Below are 21729 nucleotides of genomic sequence, written 5' to 3'. Positions count from 1 at the left end.
ATGGATTAAAATATGATGTGAAGTGTGTTAGAGTGACCACACAATAGCTTTGATTGCTTTGACTGACGAGTTGCAGTGATAAATATTGCTATGTGCTTGTCCAGTTGTTCTCACTTTTTATCATAAAACTGTCTTTCATCATGCAACCTGGTTTACACCGAACACATTTCTGTGAGGTGTTTTCTGTTAAAGTATGTTGAACCCGCCTCTGTTACCAGAGACCTCTTTGATTCTCCTTTTACAAAATACTTGAAATGGTCATTAGAAAAAAGAATGTTATTGCTTCTGATGTATTTGATGTATTGTAGTAATATAACCACAGCAGCTTGCTTGTAGGAATAAAATAAAACAATACAGCAATTGCATAGGGAAAAAAAAAAAAAAAAGAAGCAGGGGATAAACTTGTGCTTAAATATGTATTTTGGTAAAAAGAAATCTCAAGGTAAAATTGAAGTCATGTAATCCCTCCTCCTGTCTAGTCAGGCTGCATTTCAAACCTTGAAAATGTGGGACAGTCACTCAAAAAATATTTCTCACACATTAGGCTCATGAGAAAATTATGAGAATGTCAAATCTCCAGAAGAGGAGCTGTGAATCACAGCCCGTGATAGACCAGAGAGCACAAACTGTGGAAAGCACTTTTGCTTGGGATTTGCTGTGAAGATGATCATGCTCATAGGCTGTATTTTTAAAGAACTCAAAATTTCTATTTCCCCAGGGGCTGTTTCTTCTTCTCCCTTGGTTTTGTTATTCTGACATTCTGATTCATCTCAACTGCCTTTCATTTACCTAGCAGAGACAGAAGAGGTGAGTCAGACTTTCTAAATTATCTGTCAGAGAGAAGGAAATAACCAGGCAGACTGTCAGAATTTGAAACAGAGTTTTTCACTCATTTCAGGTTCAATTGCCAAAGCATGGGATCAGTGCTGATGTTAATATGTTAGCTGCAAATTCAGGAAAAGAATCAAATGTTTAAGTCCAGAGTTGGAGCTATGTTAAAATTGGTACTAGGGGAGTTCTGGGTCAGAATCAGCAACTGGCAGAGTGCCCCTCCAGTTTAAGTTGTAGAAACTGAATGGCTACGGTGACGAATGCCACCATGGTATTGCTTCCAAGAGACAGTGTCCCAGAAATAACTTGTACACCTAGAAAAGCACTTCCTGGGGTCAAGGAAGATGGATAAAGTGTGAGTCAGCAGGCAAGATGTGGTCCTGTTTGGTAACTGGCAACAGATTGGGCACCAGGCTATAGAGGAATTGCTACTGCTGGGCAAGTTCTTGAGGAGTTATGGTACTGGCCATAGAAGTCTTTTGACATAGCAGGAGCAAGTATATATGTGAGTCTCAGCAAATCAACCTTTAATTTAGCCAAACATTCATTTTTGATTTAGCTATCCTGACATGGAACAGAGGCCAGCCATGAAAACCAAACAGTGCAGCTAAGCAGGAGACAAGTCACTCTAGGAATGGGACAGGAATTAAATACAAAGTAAAAAAAAAAAAAAAAGCCTGTGCAAGTTATAGAATGAAAATTAAAGAAAGAGAAAACTGTAATTTACAAGCTTGTGGGCTAGAGAAGAGAGTATAAAAATTGCCCTTTAACTGCATTTGGGTTTAGCTCTATGCTTTCAACTTATTTTTTGTGTTTTATGCTTTCTACTTCTGGTACGATTATGTCATAAAATATTAGTGCATTAAAGTAATTTTTATTTCTGGGATGAACTGTCAGTGTTTCAGCAAGCCAGCTCAGGCTGCTTCCAATGCCTGCTTTTTGTCAGAACACTTCAGGAGAGACAGTTTCTCTTGAACTGTCTGTATTTCACACCCTCTTAAATCATCAGGACACTGGCTTGCTTCTCTGTCTGCCTTGTTTCCCAGCTACAATCCATCTGGCAATGGGATACTCATTGGCAGGCATGTGAGGGAGTTATCTGCAGTGAATGGAAAACTCTTTTACAATGAGACTTTGATGTCTGTAGACAGTTCAAAGTTCCTCCCATTTTGAGTATGAATGAATTGAGGGAAAAGGGAGGTCAGTATTGTGAGTCTGAAAAGATTTGTTTCTTCCCCAGATGCAACTGCATGTGGAGGCTGGTCTGCTCATCTCCCATTTTCCCTCTTGGGAGAATATTTGTTGGATTTTTACTAAAGTAGAGCTTTTTTTTTTATTTTTTGAGAACTCTACCTCTAAGTGTCACTGATGGATGTCGGAGGTAGAAGGGTGTTAACTGAGGGTACAGTCAAAAGCACCCGTGAGTAAGAAGTCTTTGGTCCTAATCTGGTGAAGATGTCCACTATAATATAACAAGGGCAAGTGTAGAGTCTTGCATCTGGGCAGGAACAACCCTAGGTTCCAGTATAAGTTGAGGAAAGACCTGTTAGAGAGCAGCGTAGAGGAAAGGGACCTGGGGGTCCTGGTGGACAGCAGGATGACCATGAGGTAGCACTGTGCCCTTGTGGCCAAGAAGGCCAATGGCATCCTGGTGTGTATTAGAAGGGGAGTGGTCGAGAGAGGTTCTCATTCCCCTCTACTCTGCCCTGGTGAGACCACACCTGGAATATTGTGTCCAGTTCTGGGCCCCTCAGTTCAAGAAAGACAGGGAACTGCTTGAGAGAGTCCAGCACAGGGCAACAAAGATGATGAAGGGAGTGGAGCATCTCCCTTATGAGGAAAGGCTGAGGGAGCTGGGTCTCTTTAGCTTGGAGAAGAGGAGACTGAGGGACGACCTCATTAATGTTTACAGATGTATAAAGGGTGAGTGTCACGAGGATGGAGCCAGGCTCTTCTTGGTGACAACCAATGGTAAGACTGGGTTCAAACTGGAACACAAGAGGTTCCACTTAGATTTGAGAAGAAACTTCTTCACAGTGAGGGTGACAGAACACTGGCCCAGGCTGCCCAGGGGGGTTGTGGAGTCTCCTTCTCTGGAGACATTCCAAACCTGCCTGGTCACATTCCTGTGTAACCTCATCTAGGTGTTCCTGCTCCAGCAGGGCGATTGGACTAGATGATTTTTTGAGGTCCCTTCCAATCCCTAACATTCTGTGATTCTGTGATTAATTTATTTGACTTGTTATTCAGTCTCTGTAAGATGAAACAATATTGCAACACTCCATGATTAACTGCAAGTATGCTTTGGATAATAATCATCTTCATGTAAGACCTTTGTTTACCACTCTGCATGATAAATGTCTTCCATAGACATTTTCATCCTCTTCATGAGAATCCCACTCACCTGGCACTTCTAGCCTGCGTATCTCAGGAAAGTAAAGAGGCAAAGATTTGTGAAGAAGCCCAGTGCTCCTGATTGCTTTTCTTGTGCAGACAATCTGTCACACGATGACCAAGAGGAAGGATGATCAATTAAGTCTCTTTACATACCAAATCCAGGCACATTTGAGCAAACTGGGATTACCAGCTATGGTCTTTGCAATAGCAGACCCACGATGAAAGACCAAGTGTGATGCATGTCTTGCTAAGACACTAAAAGACTGGGATGTGAAACTTGTTAATTCAGTAATTGAAACTTCAGTAGATGATTGGGAGAAAGCACTGGATACATATCGTTAAAGGACAGAAACTTAAAAGATTTTTGTGTTATTAAGTATTTAGAATGTATTTAATACAACAAAAATGTATTTGATCAAATGTGTTTGATCTGATTGATACCCAGGTCATTGAATTAAGGCTGACAGTGATAAGAAAAATTCCATTGTTTGAAGGACTGGAAAATTTTTGTTGAACAGTGTGTCTGGTATTGGGAAAGATGTGTATCAGATATAGCTTTAAAGTAAAGAAATGTGAATCTTCAGAGAAAGCAGACTTATTTCCTTCTTGCATTAGCAGTTGCTTTAATTCACATTTCAAATTTCTTCTTCTAGTTTTTTTTGATGTTCATGGTAATATTAATTCTGAAAATAATTCGTTCCTCTGCAGATTTGCAGTTAGTATAATAGATGTGTGATCTGGAAAGACTCCTGGAGTGCAGAAAGTGCCACTTGCCTCCTCTATGAACATATTGGTGGTGTCCACAGAGGATAAATAAGAAAAAAAAGTAGCTACATCCACTTGCTGCTCACAGAAGCCAGATGGCCGGATGTCACAGCCACGGTTTGTGGTGGACAGTTAATTTGAGTCAGTGACATGCTGTGCTAGATCTGAGCAGGATTTAATAGCCTTGTTTCTGTAGGGAAAAGGGATCTGTGACTCTGTGTCTTCTGTGCATGCCAGGACCTAGCAGAGGAAGAGCTATGGCTGGGCACTGGTGTGCTTTGGTAACCTAAGCACAAAATGGAAAAGAAAAAAATGATTTTGGGCAGTGATTTACAGAAGCTCTATGAAGGCATGTCCGTGGGATCAAGAGACCCCTGAGCTAAGAGGAACATCTTGCCTGCTGCAAACTGTATATGTGCTGCTTTCCAGCTGGTTATATTCAAATGGTGAGTGTCCCCACACCTAGCTCATGGGTCTAAAAACACAGTTTATTTAATGTGGAAGGAGTGCAAGTGAATCTCATTGTTTCATTTTTGAGTTATGCTTGGCCTCCTTTACAATGTATGTCTTTTTTGCACAAAGTCAGGGTGGGATCCACCTGCTTCACGGACAAGATGTTGTACTGTTGGCAGTACACATGACTCTGGGCCGTGCTGGTAAAGAAAATCTCTGGCTGGTTCTCCATGACTATACTGGCAGGCTGTCTGTTTCATGAAGTTTAGGATTTTTAAATATTTATTTGACTATTAGAAAGTGGTGAGGCAGTTTCTTTCTAATGTCTGCCAGGATCTCTTCAGCTTGTGAGGTTACCTTTACTTAAATTACTAAGCACAATCTTTGCAGATAGGTATGAGGAAGAGGTCACACCACTGTAAGAGTGAACCAGAACCTCAGATCAAACAATGCCATGTTGGTGTTGAAGCTACAGAGAAATCCCAAGGTCTTATTTTCAAAGTGGGTCTGAGGAGTTACACTCTTAAATCTCATTAAAAATTAGCAGCCCCATTCAACATATATATATATCTTTCCATGGTATTTTGGAAACTGTAGTGTCGCCCAGGAGGAAAGGGAGCTGCCTCCTTCCTGCAGTAGGGACAGGACCAGCCAGGGGCTAATGGGGAGGAAGCACCATCACAGCTGAAATCCTGCCTCCTAAAGGAAGGTTGGTGCTCTCTGAAAATGGGAAATGGTGTTGTGAGCCCCTGAAAGGATGAGGAACCCAGAAGCAGCTGGGAAGAAAGGACAGGGATGATGGCAACATGGAATGGTAACTGAAACTGTAGGAAAGTGGGAGCAGGGAATGTCAGAGTGTCCAAAATGAATGGTGAACAAGTGGAGCACATGAAATTAAGTTGGATGCTTCCTAGGCAGAAGAAAATGTTGGATGATCTACCTTGTTTGAGCAGTATCAGACTAGCTGTCAGTCATTACTGTAAAAAAGTCTGAAGACTATTGGTTGACAAGATAATAATGCTAATTTAAATATATATATACAGATGCAAGAATGTCTTTGTCTGTTTGCTAGATGTTTATGCTTCATCAGCACAGTCAAGCTATTGAAAACATGATCTCCTTGGACCCATTAACTGAGAAATGCATAAGATATGATTTTAAGTCTTTGTTCATTATATTAATCTCAATAATTCTTCAGTAATCAACCAGCTATGTCAGAGATGGGGGAGTTCAGACATATAAGTTTGATGATTCCTGTGAAGAAAATAAAATAGTTTTTTTGGTGTACATGTAATAAAAGATTTTAAAGTGCCACAGTACATACAAAATGGTTACGTTCTGTAATTATGGATGGGTTAGTCTTGGCAAATAGAAAATAATACCTTACTGAGACCAGACCAAGTACTGATTCATCGGTATGCTCTTGCTGCTTGGTGTTCCAGAGTGTACAGCTTGTTTGTGCTGCCAGAGCAACAGAAAGCATCCAGGAGTTACAAGAGAAATTGGGCCAGCATGTGCTTTTCTAATATTACTTTTTTTAAAGGTAAAATGAAAAACAAACAACACGTTGTCAAGTGTCACATAGCCAGCACCTTCTCTATAGTCAATTTGATGTGACAGACTGACTTTTCAGAGGCTGCTACACTAATTTGAAACCAAGCTATTCTTGAACATAATTGCTGTAACAAGTGTCCAGCCACATGCCATACCCAGGGCTGTCATTCGCCATTTCTCTACAAGAAACCAGAGGCAAATGAAGCCTGACTTAAAACCAGGAAAAGAGCAGTCTGACCCCTGGATTTGCTAAGTTAATTTAGGGCCATGATCCCTGCTATTATTCTGTCCTTTCTGTGCTGTGTGAGGGAGTTCCCCTGACATGGCGCAATTCATGTATCACTGTTGTGCCAGTCCCTGAAATGTTGTTTTAATGGGTTACAAAACCTTGGCTGGGAAAGGGTTAGCTGCTTTGAAAGTACTGACCTCTCTGACATTCTGAGACACAGGTGGCACCTCAGTCACAGCTTTGGTCTCCTGTATCTCACACACATGCTCTAAAGGTAATTTGTGGTTATTTACAGCTGATTATATAAACTAAAACCCATGGCAACATTATACTTTATATTACTGCCCTAACTGCTCAGGTTTTCTCCCAGAAAGCACTGTTGCCTCACTTGCCAGTAGACTTGCTTGTGTGTTTGCTGTCGAACTTGTAACTATTCAAATGGCGTTGCTTGGATTCGTACTGTGTTTTGGCTGCTGAAACCAACCTAACTCACTTTGACTAAAACAAATTATGGACTCATTGCCTCAGAGAGGCTGGGCAGCAGATGGGACTGAAAAGTGTCTTCCGACTGAGATCACTCAGGACCTTTAGTCTCTTTAGCTGGTACACTCTCCAGAAGACAATATTTGTACATGGACTTGGCAGGCCTTCTGGGGCACAGGCTGTCATCTGGTCATCCGCACCATGCCAGCCATCAGCCTCTGCTTGGGATTCAGAGCCTTGCTCCAACAGAAATAAAGGCAAACAATGTGGTTCCAATCATAAAGCAAAAATCTGTTTGCGATTATCCCTTTGATATTAACTTACCTCCACACAGAGAAGAGCCAAAGAGAACATTGCAAAACTCCACTGAAAAAATGCAATAGTGGGGGCAGTTGGTAACTGTATTGGGACTGGGGGAGCAAGACAGCCTGGAACTACTGCAAAGCGAATCCCCAGAACAGGAATTTTAGTTTAATCAGAGCCATAGTGTCATCTCCTGTGACAGATATCTGAATATATGCTTAAGAGATTTTATGTGTGGTGTTGTTTTTTAATTTGTTGTTGTTGGTGGTGGTGTTTTGTTTTGTTTTTCTAGTTGGTTGGATCCTTTTGTTTAGTTTCTTTGATTTACAAGGAGAAAGATGTATTTCAGAGCCCCATTTTCTCTACACCTGTTCCAAGTTCATAAACTCAGTTTTATAATGCACACAGTACCATTCTGGTTAGATGAGACCTACCATGGACATTTAAGAAGTTATCACGCTGTAGATCAGGCCCTGTAAAACTGGCAAATAGAGAGTCTCTCTTGTAGTTGGCACTAGGATAACAAGGATATTGATATGGGTTGAAATTTTCATAGGCATCTGTCCTGTGCCAACAGGTGGGATGAGGGATGAGTTAACTCTGAACGCGACACATGCCCTGACTCAATGGATGAGACCAGATGTTAGTTAACTCTGGGTAAATTCTGTGCAGTTATGACAAGTGAATGACAGACAATCACTCCGGAGGTCCAGTTCAATTATGAGTTTTATGAGTTGGCCTCTGGTGTCTCACGGTGAGTATGCTGGGATTTGTAGTTCAGGAGCGCAGCGTCCTCTGGTTTCTGGTCCAGTTTCTGTGGCGAGGCTGGTGGGCAGAGGGTCCTCAGGGTGATGAGTTCCCTACCAGTGTTGTTTCAGGTGAGCTTTTCTATAGCTTCCCGAGTAAAGGAAAGTCTGGGAGGAAGGGGTGATTGAGAAATATCGACAAGTCTCGACAAGTCCCGGGCCATGTTGAAGGGTTTCAGCTTTTCCCCTTTGTGTGCCAAGTTCGGCATATCAGAAGATGGGGCTATGTGCCCTCCGGCACATCCCCCACCTCTGGTATTGGTCAGCTGGCCTGGGCTGTGGCTCATGAGCTTGTCATCGATATGTAAATCGCAGTTCACCCTATACCGAATGTGTCATCTCCTGCTACAATGTTTGAGGCATGATTCCTTTTAGCCTTTGACAATCGTGGGGCTGGAGACACTAGTTTTGCCACAATATTTCAGCCATGATCCTTACCAATACACAACAGCATGCAGACAAGAATGTTGAATCTCTCATTTGACTTTTTTGTTTTGTTCTTGCTGATAAATAAAAATGGAGAGTGAGATATGACCTAGTGAGACTTCAGATCTGACCAGTAATTGAGACAAATTCCAGAACTGAAAGAACTGACTGATGTTTAGAAATCATTAAAGGCTGAAAAATACTCTTTGTGAGGGAACACAAATAAAGCAGTTCTTAGACAGGTCAGCCTCACCTCCATCCCTGGAAAGGTGATGGAACAACTTATCCTTGGTGCCATCTCAAGGTATATCAAGGGTCATTAGGGGCAGTCAACATGGCTTCACCAAGGGGCAGTCGTGCTTGACCAACCTCATAGCTTTTTATGAGGGCATAACGAGGTGGATAGATGATGGCAAAGCAGTGGATGTTGTCTATGTTGATTTCAGCAAAGCATTTGACACAGTCTCCCACAGCATCCTTGCTGCTAAAATGAGGAAATGTGGTCTGAACAATCAGGTAGTGAGGTGTTAGAGAGCAGAAAGGGACTTGGGGGTCCTGGTGGACAGCAGGATGACCATGAGCCAGCACTGTGCCCTTGTGGCCAAGAAGGCCAATGGCATCCTGGGGTGTGTTAGAAGGGTTAGTAGATCAAGAGAGGTTCTCCTTCTCCTTTACTCTGCCTTGGTGAGACCACATCTGGAATATTGTGTCCAGTTCTGGGCCCCTCAGTTCAAGAAGGACAGGGAACTGCTTGACGGAGTCCAGCGCAGGGCAACAAAGATGGTGAAGGGAGCGGAGCATCTCCCTTTTGAGGAAAGGCTGAGGGAGCTGGGTCTCCTTAGTTTGGAGGAGACTGAGGGACGACCTCATTAATTTTTATAAATATATAAAGGGTGAGTGTCATGAGGATGGAGCCAGGCTCTTCTTGGTGGCAACCAATGACAGGACAAAGGGCAATGGGTACAAAATGGAACACAAGGAATTCCACTTAAATATGAGAAGAAACTTCTTCTCAGTGGGGGTGACAGAACACTGGAACAGGCTGCCTAGGGAGGTTGTGGAGTCTTCTTCTCTGGAGGCATTCCAAACCTGCCTGGACACATTCCTGTAACCTCATCTAGGTGTTCCTGCTACAGCAGGGGGATTGGACTAGGTGATCTTTTGAGGTCCTCTCCAATCCTTAACTTTCTGTGATTCTGTGAAAATAAAGAAATACATTAGAAATTGCTTTCAGAATTTTGGCAGAGAGTCTGATTGCACATCTGCCATTTTTATAAACATTTAAGTTGTTTGAATGAGTGTCTGCACTGCAGCAAATAGGCACTAAAGGGCAACTGATCTTGCTTCCAGTTGTGTGCTGGTCAGTGGCTTATTAATTTGCTCTATAAAATTTAAATTTGAGACTTATTTTTAACTAAACAGAGTGGAGTTATTGCTGGTATTACTACATAAAGTATGCAAATGAACAAACATTATCTTTTGCTGTATAAAATTAGTGAGTGGTTTTGTTGGTATTTTATAATTCATTCTGCTTGTACTACTATGTGCAGAAAGTCATGACCAAGAGGGATCTGTTTATTTTGGTTTTCACTTTCTGTTTTCTTTTAGTTTTCTGTACTTAAGCTGGGGGAGAGGAAGTAAGGCTTTACATCAATCTCTAGTGAAAATGAGTTGCCCGTGTATTTATTCTTTGATGCACTTCAGAGAAACATCAACAGGAGTATTTTACTTGGGGAAAGCACCTTAACAGAGCTTCTGTACAGAGAAAGTGTTGCAGTTCTCAAGGGACATGACTGAACAGGGGGCATTAATGTCTTTCAGAAACAGAAAACTCTTGATCTGCCACAGCAATTCAGGTTGCTGAGATGTTCCTGTCTCTTTCCTGCTGTAGGTTTTTATAGAATCATAGAATCATTTAGGTTGGAAGGGACCTTTAAGATCGTTGAGTCCAACCATAAACCTAACACTGTCAAGCCCACCACTAAACTATGTCCCCATGTTCCCCCTTAATTCCTTCATGTAGGGAAAACTCCATCTCCTTTTGGTAGGCATGATTGAACTGGGAGAACTAGAAATTCAGCTGTGTGGGCCAAACAGAGGGGCTGCTAAGCTGCCGTGGCCAAGTGGGCCGTTTGGCTTCCAAGCTGTCAGGAGCAGTGTATCACAGAATCATAGAATCATTTTGGTTGGTGGAGACAAGAAGTGCTCAGTGCATCTGCAAGCTGCCTCTCTGTTGCCAGGTAAGACTGACTCACTGCTCATGAAGTATTCATTCTTATTTCTCTGCAAATACTGTTCTTCCAGGATTGGGAGAGAAAGCCTTCCTTTTTCTCTTTCTCTTATGCTACCTTCTTTAAAGTGTTACAGTTTGTCCAGGGTCTCTTTATAACTTGTTTTTTAATAGGAGAAGAAAACCTTTGCATAATGCTGTTCCTACTTCCTCAACAATCAGAAATCTTCTAGCCTTCCTGACACTACAACCAATGTCTTCATCATAATTACGGTGACTTTGAAAAGTATTTGTTCTCCTGCAGCATTGCCTCAGAGCATAATGGTATAAGGAACACAGGTGATAGACTATTTAGTTTTTTTGCACAGGAGTTTTATGATGTATAGAGATACAGGAACTGAACTAAGACCTCATGATCACCTTCTAGTAATCTTTTCTTTCTAGCAGAGCTTTGAGAGATACTACCAAGGAGAGTAAGTGTGCAAGATGTGTCTGTGTACGTTTCACTACAGAACATGTTTAGTTCATTTCTCGTTGTGTTCCCTCTCTGGACTGGGGTGAAGACCTAGACTTCATCCTCCAGAGGAGTTCAGAGAGGGAAAGGCAGATACGAGACTCTAAGCCACTTGACTGAGGGCACAGTCATACCACTTCTATTGATTCATGCTTAACATCAGCTTATCATTCTAGTTCATGTATAGCACCAGTACCTCCCTAACGTTTTAAATAATGAACCTGCAACATACATCTCCAAGCTGAAAATCATGCAAGCAGATATTTGAGATAGATTCTTGCCTGCTGTGAAATCTCTAATAGAAACACAGAAACTATTGCAGAGCCAACTACTGGTAGCCATGGACAGCTTATGCTGTAGGCACTGGGAAAGTCAGTGGTTGCCTGAAACAACAATCTGCCTGGGAGGGCAAAATGATCAAATATGTGGATTCATACATCTGAAATTCATCCCACTAAATTGTAATCTTCAGAGGTTAAGGAAGTATATGAATATGAATTTTAAATCATACAATAAGTGGAAATACAGTATAACACTGGTCTTTGAAGCTAGTGAAGCCTGTTGAATATATTTTGCTTCTTTGAAGATATTGTTACTATCTTGTTTTTATCCAGATAATATAATGATTGACAGAGTGAACATAGCCAAAATATTTCCACATTTATTACATTATAATGAATTCTGTTCATCCACTTTCACATTAACTTTGTGTTTGTTTCTCATAAACTTTCAGCTCTTGCAGATTCCTGAGAAAACTTTTACAGACAGTGGATTTCAAAACATTTTTCTGTAATTTGTCTGAAAGTGCCGTGCACTCTTCACACTGGGTACCCAGGGAGCATCACACCTGCATGCCCTGCTCATGGCCAACCTGGCAAGGAGAAAGAGGAGGCTGTGAGTAGGAAAGACATCCAGGAGTCAGACTGGTTAATCAGCTAGAAGTGGTAATAAAATAAACATTTACAGTGGAAAGGAATGTGATAAGTTTCTATACAGCAAAGACAGGAAGACGTAATTTTACAACAGTGGTGCTCTCTGGCTTTGCCATCTCTGAACCTGTGTAGCTGGGTGAAGTTCAGCATGCTGTGTTCAACCCATATGGTGAAGATTTAAAAGTTAACCAAATCAAAATTCGGTGCCATCACATCATCAGTGTAGGAAAGAGCTAAACTGAAGAGTATCTCCAAGCATTATGTGCATTAGTGCTCACCTCTTGTTTTACTTGCAGAAATTCAGTCTGTCATCTCTGCTTGTAAGTGTATTTCCACTTCTTTGAAATGAAGCTTAAAAAAATTCAAAATTGCCATTTTTTTTTTCAGATAAAAAAGTGTGCTACAGATACTTAGTACATGTTTTCTTTTATCCTCTGTTTTTTCATCTGTGCTTTGAGAAGGCAGAGGTAACACTTAAAAGTGACGAAGTCCAATCCCATTTCCTTGAAAATAAATACCACAAAGCCTATTGAAATAATGTGAATTCAGGGTCAGGGTTTTTATTGCTATAAACCCTAAAAGGGCTTCTACATTTAAGTTAAATGGTTAAAATGGTAGGATTCAAAAGTTTTTATTTCTTCTGGCACCACGAAGTTCTGATCAGACATTATAATTTGTCAATAAAAACCTGGTTAGATGTTTGTACCTGAACTTATATGTGCTTCCATCTTTTCCCCACAAGTTTTTGTCATTTTCCTCTGAAACTCCCTGCCTCAGTAAATGTTTACTTCATATAGAGAAAATGAATGAAAGCATCTGTTATACTATTAAGTTAATTATCTGTATATCTATTTATATTTAAAATAGTTTAAGAGGAAGAAAGCCTAACAACTCTTTCTTTAGTTCAAATGGTGTCACTTGTTCTTTCAGAAGCAGCTGGCACCCATTCAACCACTGAAGGGCTGAGTCCTCTGGTGATAGCTGAGGGATGTCCTTATCAGTGGATGCTTTGGGGACAATCTGACTCAAGAAATTCTTTAGCCAAATGCAAACCAAGCCATCCTCATTGCAAACATTTGTCAGACCTGGAGCTGGCCCTAGAGAGGATTTCATTGACAGCCTGGGTGGAAGTGGATTGAAATAAAAGAGGTTTTGACTGCACCAGAAAAGGATACCAGGCTAAAGGTTGCAGTGAGAGGAGAAAAAGAAAGTTCTTTATCTTCAGTTCATCTTTAAATCTCCTATGAGTTGTCCGGTTGTAAGCAGCTGCACCTATCCTGAACTACCTGGGCCATCCCTGTGAATCATGAAAACATACCTCTTGATATATTCTAGATGTACACCTACAACAAGTAAATGGTAATTTTTAGACTATGGTAGAAATAATTGATTTAGGATGCCTTACAGTGAAGCTTAGCATCATTTAAAAAGAAAAGCCCTGCAAAGTTCATATTTGCTGTCTTCCTATACTACATTTCTTTCACCTGATTGCATAAATCCTGCTGCTTGTCCAGGGGCCAGAAAGCTTTAAGATTCCAGCTCTCAGCACATAGCACACTGTATATTCACAAAATTGTGATTGTATATGAGGATGCAATCCCAAGTCAAATTAGCATTCTGATAGTATCCAATGTCTGTAACATTTAGATTAATTTACTTTTTGTTTTATTTTACATCTTTTCCTTTTGAGGTTCTTAAAAACAAATTAATGTAAGTCACTTGGAAATGAGTACTCTGAATTATTCATCTCAATGCATTAAATCTGTTTTAGTCTGGATGCATTTATTAATCACTGTTAGTCCCTATGAAATACTTGACAATCATAGCAAATAATGATGTATTATGCAAGTAACTGAAGCTGAAGTAAAAAATATTGTTTTGTTTTTTAACAATTGTACCAAGGGACATTTCATTATTGCCATCATTAATAAGGGCAGATTATTGTTATGTCAAAATGATGCTGAAGTTTTTTTTTTTTATTTCTGTGTTCTTCATCGGCATATCTTTCTCCTTTTCTACCTTACCATTCAATTACTATGTAGTAGTTGTCATAACAAGAGCAATAGAATATCACTGTATCCTGCCACACTACTCTTCAGCTCCTACTGGGAAGAAAATGAAATGGGGAAATATTGAAGCATAGTAGTATTTTTATTCTCTGAGTAGTTCAGTGGGATTGTTCTTGCTTTCTACCTCATGTTCTACAGCAAGGTCATCAAAATCAGTTATGTTTTAATTTTTAATTGCAAGTATCTCCTCTCTCTGGTGGTGACTACAAAACTTGTCCATAGCATTTTACAAATGCTCACAAAGAAGCACAATATTTAGAGAGTCTTTAATAAATTTCTCCTGTCTTTTTCAACCCTGCCATCCCCCTTGGTACAGTTGACCTGTGCCAGGGCTGTTACTGGGGGATCAGGCTCAGCTGCAGAATCCAAGCAGAGGTTAAAGGTGGGGGACTGAGCATGTGGAGTAATTTTTACTATCTTGCTACCCTTGCTGCCATGAGGTTAGTTTGGTTTTCCTCAGGAGGAGTGTGAGTGATCTGTGGAAGCTGTGGGTTTTGTGAGGCAATCTACAGTTTTTTAACGTTTTATATTTTGAGGAAAATTATTTAACTTTACATGTTCTATGCTTGGATTTCAGTAACAGATGGTGAGGAAAAGAAATATTGCTCTTCTCAGCATGCTGAGCTAAGGTTGATCTTGGCTCTGCTCAGCTTGCACAGCTGAGAAGTGGCAGTAAGAGTAAGAAATCACAAATATGTACACTTTAAAACATTTTTATGTCACAACCACTAGGGATCACCCAGGACATGCAGTCAGAAAAGATTGCTGGTATACAAAATACTTAGACAGTGACACACAAAAAGTCATGGACAGGTACATAAAACTTTTCACTCTACTCAAGGCTTTCTTTGAGGCCCAAGCTCCTTCTAAACAGTGCCTTTTTACAACAGGAAAACAATCCTGGCGGTACAAAGCTGCTTTCAGCCATGCAGTCTGTAAAACCTCTTGATTTTCTCTCTCGCTGACATCCACTTTACCTCTTCAAGCTGAATGGCTTTTCCTGAAAAAGCAGGGAGAGAAGGAAGGGCTACACAGTCCAGGAGGAGGGGTGGAGAGATGGTCTCTGGGTAGATCTGAACACCAGTCACTCCTTTCTTAGAACAAAGAAAGACCATGAAAGTGAATGAGCATAAAACAAACAAAAGAAATAAATATGCAGAGGACTTAATGTTTTTCTTACAAATTCTCTTACAGAATGAGAAACAGCAAGAACATTTGAATGTACTAGAACATACCTGCAACACCATAGATATCCCAGATCTGTTTCTGGGGTGTTTTCTGCTTGAATACAGTACAGCTGTTGATGGAAAGAGTTCAGTGGTGTTAAGACTGATGAGGAATAAATCTACACTGATACAGTGTAATTCACCCTGGACACGTGAAGCTTTTTCAGTACATCTTGAATTCTCTTTAAGTATAAGCTCAGAAACTACAATTGTTAAATTAGGTTAGCCAAAATACGTAAGAGACAAGGAAGGACAAAAGAAGCTAGCCTTTTATTTTAGATTCTGTGTTTTTTGTTTGTTTGTTTTTTGTTTTTTGTTTTTTTTTTTCCCCATTTCATGCTCATTTATTATTTTACAACTATTATAATATATTCTTAATGGCTTACTAAAAGGGATAGAGAAAATTGTCTTATGTTAGAGGTATGATATATATTCAGGGGGAACACACAAAAAAAATCTTGTTCTATTGCTAGTGAGCATATTTTTGCTGCTAAGCTCCCCTGCTGTATCTTACAAGGAGGCTTTTCAAATGAATTTGCTGAGATTTCCTTATAATCAAGAGAACAGCATGTTATTTGTTTCATGCTAATCATTTATCTGACTTGCACATGGAGCTAATTTATTTGCAGGAAATGACATGTCCTTAAAGCCTTTTTGAATACTGGCAGCGTGGAGAAAAGATTAACTAGGTTTGTGGCAAGAAAAGTGTATATAAATATTTTGTTGAAAGCACGTGGTGAAGAAGGTATTTCTTATGTTGTTTAAAATAGCTGTAAATTGTTAGTCTTATATTTCACTTGAGCGGGACTGTTTATATTCATGTAGTTCTAAAAATATGTTGTAAAGTTTCAGTACATGTGAAGCTACAGGAAGAAATTTCCTCTAGGGTGTATTGCAATCTAGTGTAAATTGCTATCTGTATGGAGTGGTCTTTTATTATTAGCATAATTATACTGTAGTCAAAGCTGTTTTTTCTCCCTCTTAACTTGAGGTTGATATCTATTGAAATCAAGGTGTGATGTCCTCCCTTACGCTTGCTGCTTTGCATCACGTTTAGCAGTATTTTCCTGGAATAAAATGAGCTCTTCCCAGCCAGCCAAAAACATTGCTACTGTGAATAATTGCAATGCTGAATTTTGCATACAGAGGTAACTCACTGAGATGAAAGAAACTAATTTAATGTCTATGCCTTTAGTCTCCTGTTGAGACGGACTCTAAGGGGCTCAGTCAGTCTCAGCTGGAGCTTGTTTACCCACACAGTTCACACTTCCCTGTGTCTGTTGCGCAGTGGGAAACTGATATGGCTGGAGTGTGGTTTTACTTTCTTGATGCGGCTTTTTTTCCAGTCGTGGAGTATTTTGAGCTGTACCTCTGTGAAGACAATGGCCATGGGTGCTGTTAACTATCCCCTGTGCACCCAGGTGGCAAAGGTTGGGCTCTGAGCCTCTGCCTTGAGCAGTGGCCACTGCCCTGTGGGGTTCATCACGTATCAGTCCAAAATGTGCAATCACTTGGGAGCATAGCTAGTATTTTTAGATTAAAATGTTTGGATCTGCATTAAAATCAGCATCTCTCCTGCCCAAATCAGTAAGGTTTTCCTAGCCAATGGGGGAGTGTGGTAAGGCTAGGAGTGTTGTGGCAGGCAACGATGAGGCAGAAGTACAACCAGAGATGCTAGAGCTGAACTTTCCAAAATGGTGACTCTTCCAAAATGTTTTCTTATCCTGCTAGAAAGAGGAATCTGATCATGCCATTTCTATTGCTTGTTGATATACTCATTTTCACAACCTGCTGGCCCTATTCCTTCTACATTTTTTGTCCCGCTATCATGTCTGCAGTCATATTGAAAGTAAGGAGTTAACATGTTTGTGGGGTGTTTTGTAATTTGAAACATAATACTGACACAGGTATCTGTACTGGAGTGTTTCTAACAGTGCAATGTAGAATAATATTTCATTGAACTAACTCTATGATATCCACCAAGAAACACAAATGCCCTGTGTTGCTTTCTTAGGAAGCATTTTAAGAACGTACTGGGCTTTGCAAATTCTCACTTTAGCCTCAGATTGTAAGATGAATTCAACTTTTGAAGAAGTATTTTTGCTTGTACTCTTTCTAACTAAAACAACCACCCCAACTTTCATTGCTGTTAGCAGGTGTTGTACTTTTTAGCACGTACTCCAGTCTTTCAGAAGAAACAGAATTTGTGAAATTCTGTTATGTGAGATGAGACACTAGAAAATCCCTAAGTACAATGGGGATGGAAGCAAAAGAGAATATACAACTTTAATTATGGCTTCTTCAGCAACTGGCCAGTAAAACATTAAAACATAAGCATGTGCTTTGCAGGTTTAGCCATTGTGTTTGGTTTTCCTGCTGTCCATGGTGTCTGACCTGCTGTGAGGCACTATCATGGCAGCATGAGAGAAAAAAATGAAGCTGATGTCAAGAAATGGCTAAAGGTGTGTACTGCTTCCACATGCTTCAAACTTTTCGGATTGGACAGGCACCATTTCAAATAACAGCAGATGTCCTAGCTGATGAAAGAATACTTAAAATGATGACTTATGCCACATAGCCAGGATTACATAAACAAACATAAATTCACATGGATCTTTAAATCAGCCATCACTTATCACACACACATGCTTTTTCTTTAGATTGCTTGTTCCATGAAACAAAGAGAAATAATCCATTTCATGGATTATAATGTCACTGGTGTATAATCTCTTTTTCTAATGATTTTGTGAAATCTGTTTAACTCTTTCCTCATTCTATTCTGATTTTTCTGGCCCAGGTGAATCAGATTTGGCTTTCTGGGGTATGAAGTAAGCTATTGGTCAGATGCTGGATCTATGTCTTAGACTTTCATTTTCCTAGCTTTCACAGGTTTATTTTGTGGTGTTACTATAGTGCTGTCAGAAGTACATAGGTATTAAATTGAGGCTTCACAAAATCTCCAGGAATGCATGCTAGATGGATTTCAAATCATTCTGAGTTTCCCTCTTTATTAGTTTTTTATATCCCTCAATTTGGCTTCAATTCAGGGAAGCACTCAAGCAAGTGCTTAAGTTTGAGTATGTGTTTAAATCCAGCTTTTTTTTTCTTTTTTCTTTTTTTTTTTTTTTTTTTCTTTCCCTGTGGAAACAAACTCACACTAAATGCTTTGCAAAGTGAGAAATTTTGCCATTTTCCTACAGGCTGTCCCACGTATTTTAGTCATGTGCTTGCCTGGTACTTTAGGTTGAGGATTTCTGCACTTCTAGAAGAAATGTAGAAAATAAGTCGATAAGTAGAATGGATGAATTTAAACCTGGTTTTCTATATTTACTTACAACTTTTAGCTGGCTTTTATTCCTGTAAACTGAATCACTGTGTCTAAAATAGAACCCATATGAGCTTGAATATTTTTCATCTACCTTTAAAAATGGGAGCACTATTTAAGTAGTCTTAACAGTCATACTTTCCCAAGGGATGCTGTCTTCCTGGGATTAATTGATCGCCACTGAATCTCACAGGATTATCACAGTATCACAGTATGTTAGGGATTGGAAGGGACCTCAGAAGATCATCTAGTCCAATCCCCCTGCTGGAGCAGGAACGCCTAGGTGAGGTCGCACAGGAACGTGTCCAGGTGGGTTTTGAATGTCTCCAGAGAAGGAGACTCCACAACCCCCCTGGGCAGCCTGTTCCAGTGCTCTGTCACCCTTACTGAGAAGAAGTTTTTTCTCAAATTTAAGTGGAACCTCTTCTGTTCCAGCTTGATCCCATTACCCCTTGTCCTATCATTGTTTGTCACCGAGAAGAGCCTGGCTCCATCCTCTTGGCACTCACCCTTTATATATTTATAAACATTAATAAGGTCACCCCTCAGTCTCCTCTTCTCCAAACTAAAGAGCCCCAGCTCCCTCAGCCTTTCTTCATAAGGGAGGTGCTCCACTCCCTTAATCATCTTTGTATAATTCCAATTTATTCACAGAAAATTTGCATGTGAGAATTGAATATAGGCTACATTTTCTCATCACTGCTAATGGCTAAGAGGGAGGAAAAGAAAAAACTCAAAACCAGATGGGGAATATTACAGAGTCTCAGTTCTTGCTCTCTCTGGCGTTTTAAGTCCTCCATTAAGAGAGTTATCATCCAAAGGAAATTCAATGGATTCAGAACTGAGAATTTTGCTTTAATAAATTAGAAAGTTCCTTTTTTTTTTTTTTTTTTTTAGATTGGTGACATTCTAACTACCAAAAAGAGGGAAAGACAGCAGTCATTTAATTATTTTATCTCAATGAGACATGGTGGAAAAGAAAATACATTTATTTACTGCATTTAAAAATCATCCAAAATTATAAATAGCATTTTTTATTTCTCTAATCAGTTCTGATAGGACTTAGTTGGAAGCCTTGAAAAACTAGGTATTTCAGAAATAATTTTGCTGGTACATACTGTATCTTTTGTCTTGGTCTGTCTGCTAAAGCTATGTAGATGATGAGAAGAATAGTTATTTCATAAAATGGTACTTGGCAGTAGAACTAGAGGTGAGATACCAACACTGAAAACAAATCTCATTGACAAAATAAAATTATCACATTTAAATAAAAGTGTTGCTTTTATAGCGTTATTAGTAATATTGTAATCAGTAATTTTAACATCTCAAAAATGAGTTCAAGCACTGGCAATGAAATCCATCACATTGACCAGAACTGACCTTTCATAAAAGGGAAAATGTGGGCAAGTATACTTATTATTTATTGACTTATTTAAGGTGAAAGCCAGTAAGAGTAGAAGATATGAAAATTCCTGCAGAAATGAACCAAATTCTGAAAAATTTTCCTGTTCTGTCATTTGAATAGAGAGAGATGTTGCAGGTTCAGTGTTGTGGCAGAGACCGTTCAGGTAGGTATCTTCCATGCATACGGAAGAGGCAGCGTGTAGAAAGGACATGAATAAAGGCCTCTGAAGACCTTTTGAAAAGATAGAAGCTCATTTTTGTGAGAATACTAAATAGCTACATAGGAATAATTATTCTAATACAGTTATTTTAGATTAATTGCCTTACACATTCTCTCCATCTGGAACAACAGTGTAGAGATAAGGTATGTCAGGGAGCTTTAGCTGTTAGAATCCAAATGAACCTCCCTTCCTTGCTCCTGGCTAGTGTCTCTAAGCACACGTCTCTTGTGGAGAACATGTAAAGAGAAACAAACAAACAAACCCCAGACAAAACACAGCAAGTAGTATGATTATATAAGCATTTAATTGATAAAGGGATGGATATTAAGTAGATGGTTTTATGTAATAAAGGGTTAGGTAGTTTGTCTGGAAAATACCTTTAGTGGGGCATCAGAAAGCAGGGTTTGGTGCATAGTATCATGCCCCAATTACAGAAATGTACAAAGTTTTTTTCAGAAAGTATAAATGCATTTTACAGTTGTAAAATATAACTTCTTATTGAAGATTCCCAAATGGACAGTTTTGTTTGGTTTAATTTTTCTTTCATAAGCTACAATTTTGTGTATTTCTAGTTCCTCATTTAGCTGAATAATTATCAGTAAATGCTTACTAGCAATTAAAAACATCCTTTGAATCTGCAGTTTGATATGAGTGACACAGATGAGTTGGGTTTTTTTTTTTTGTACAGATGATTCTTGAAGGTGATTCTGCACCTTGATTTCATGTGCCTGTGGGTAGAGACATGCTTGCTGCTCTCTTTCTGCACAGTCGTAGCATTTCTGGACACACAGTAATGAAACAAGAGATTGTGGTCCAACCTCATTCTCTCTAATTTAGACACATTATTAAGGGACCCGTGATCAGACTCCAGTTACCCTGTGCTGCGCATGTAGCCACGGGAGAGGGACAATTATTTCTACGTGATAACACATCTGGCCTGTTCTGGGGCTTATCTTGAGATAGGCTCCTGTGTACTTTCTCTCCCCTTCAAGTCACGAAGAGGTGTGGTGATTAGTAAATGAATGTTGCTAATCCAATTTTCAAGCACCTCTGTTTGTGGAAGAAGAGTTACATTGTTTAAGTACTTCTACGCACAGAAGGGAGTGAGCAGGTTTGAATAATGAAGTACTTCCTCTGTTTGTGGAATTATAATACTTGCACTCTGCATAATTTTTTTAGCTAATGAGAAACATTGTCTCACAGTGAATGATTTACTTCATCACACCACTGAGGACTGTCTTTAAAGGCACTGTCTTCTCTTCCCCTGGCCAGAGACTAGAAGATGCAGTGGTGCAACAAACAGGGTTTGTTTTAAGTCTTGGATAGCTGACTGGAAGATCAGTGAATGCTATGTAAACATGTCCAAGTAATCAATTGTATTTAGATCAGTCAAACTCCCAGCAGCATTTGTGATGATAACAGTAAGTGTGTATAGTTGTATTATGTGTCTATATGGCAACCATGGCTGATAATACTGTAAGAGGACCATCCTTTCTCCAAATACTCTAAGTGCAGAGTAGAAGCACTGTGCCACAGAGAAAAGCAATGTCAGGCTCAACTA

The sequence above is a fragment of the Streptopelia decaocto genome, assembly GCF_964273445.1.
Source record: "Streptopelia decaocto genome assembly, chromosome: 3".
NCBI classification, from domain to species: Eukaryota; Metazoa; Chordata; class Aves; order Columbiformes; family Columbidae; genus Streptopelia; species Streptopelia decaocto.
Note: the sequence above shows the minus strand (reverse complement) of the source record.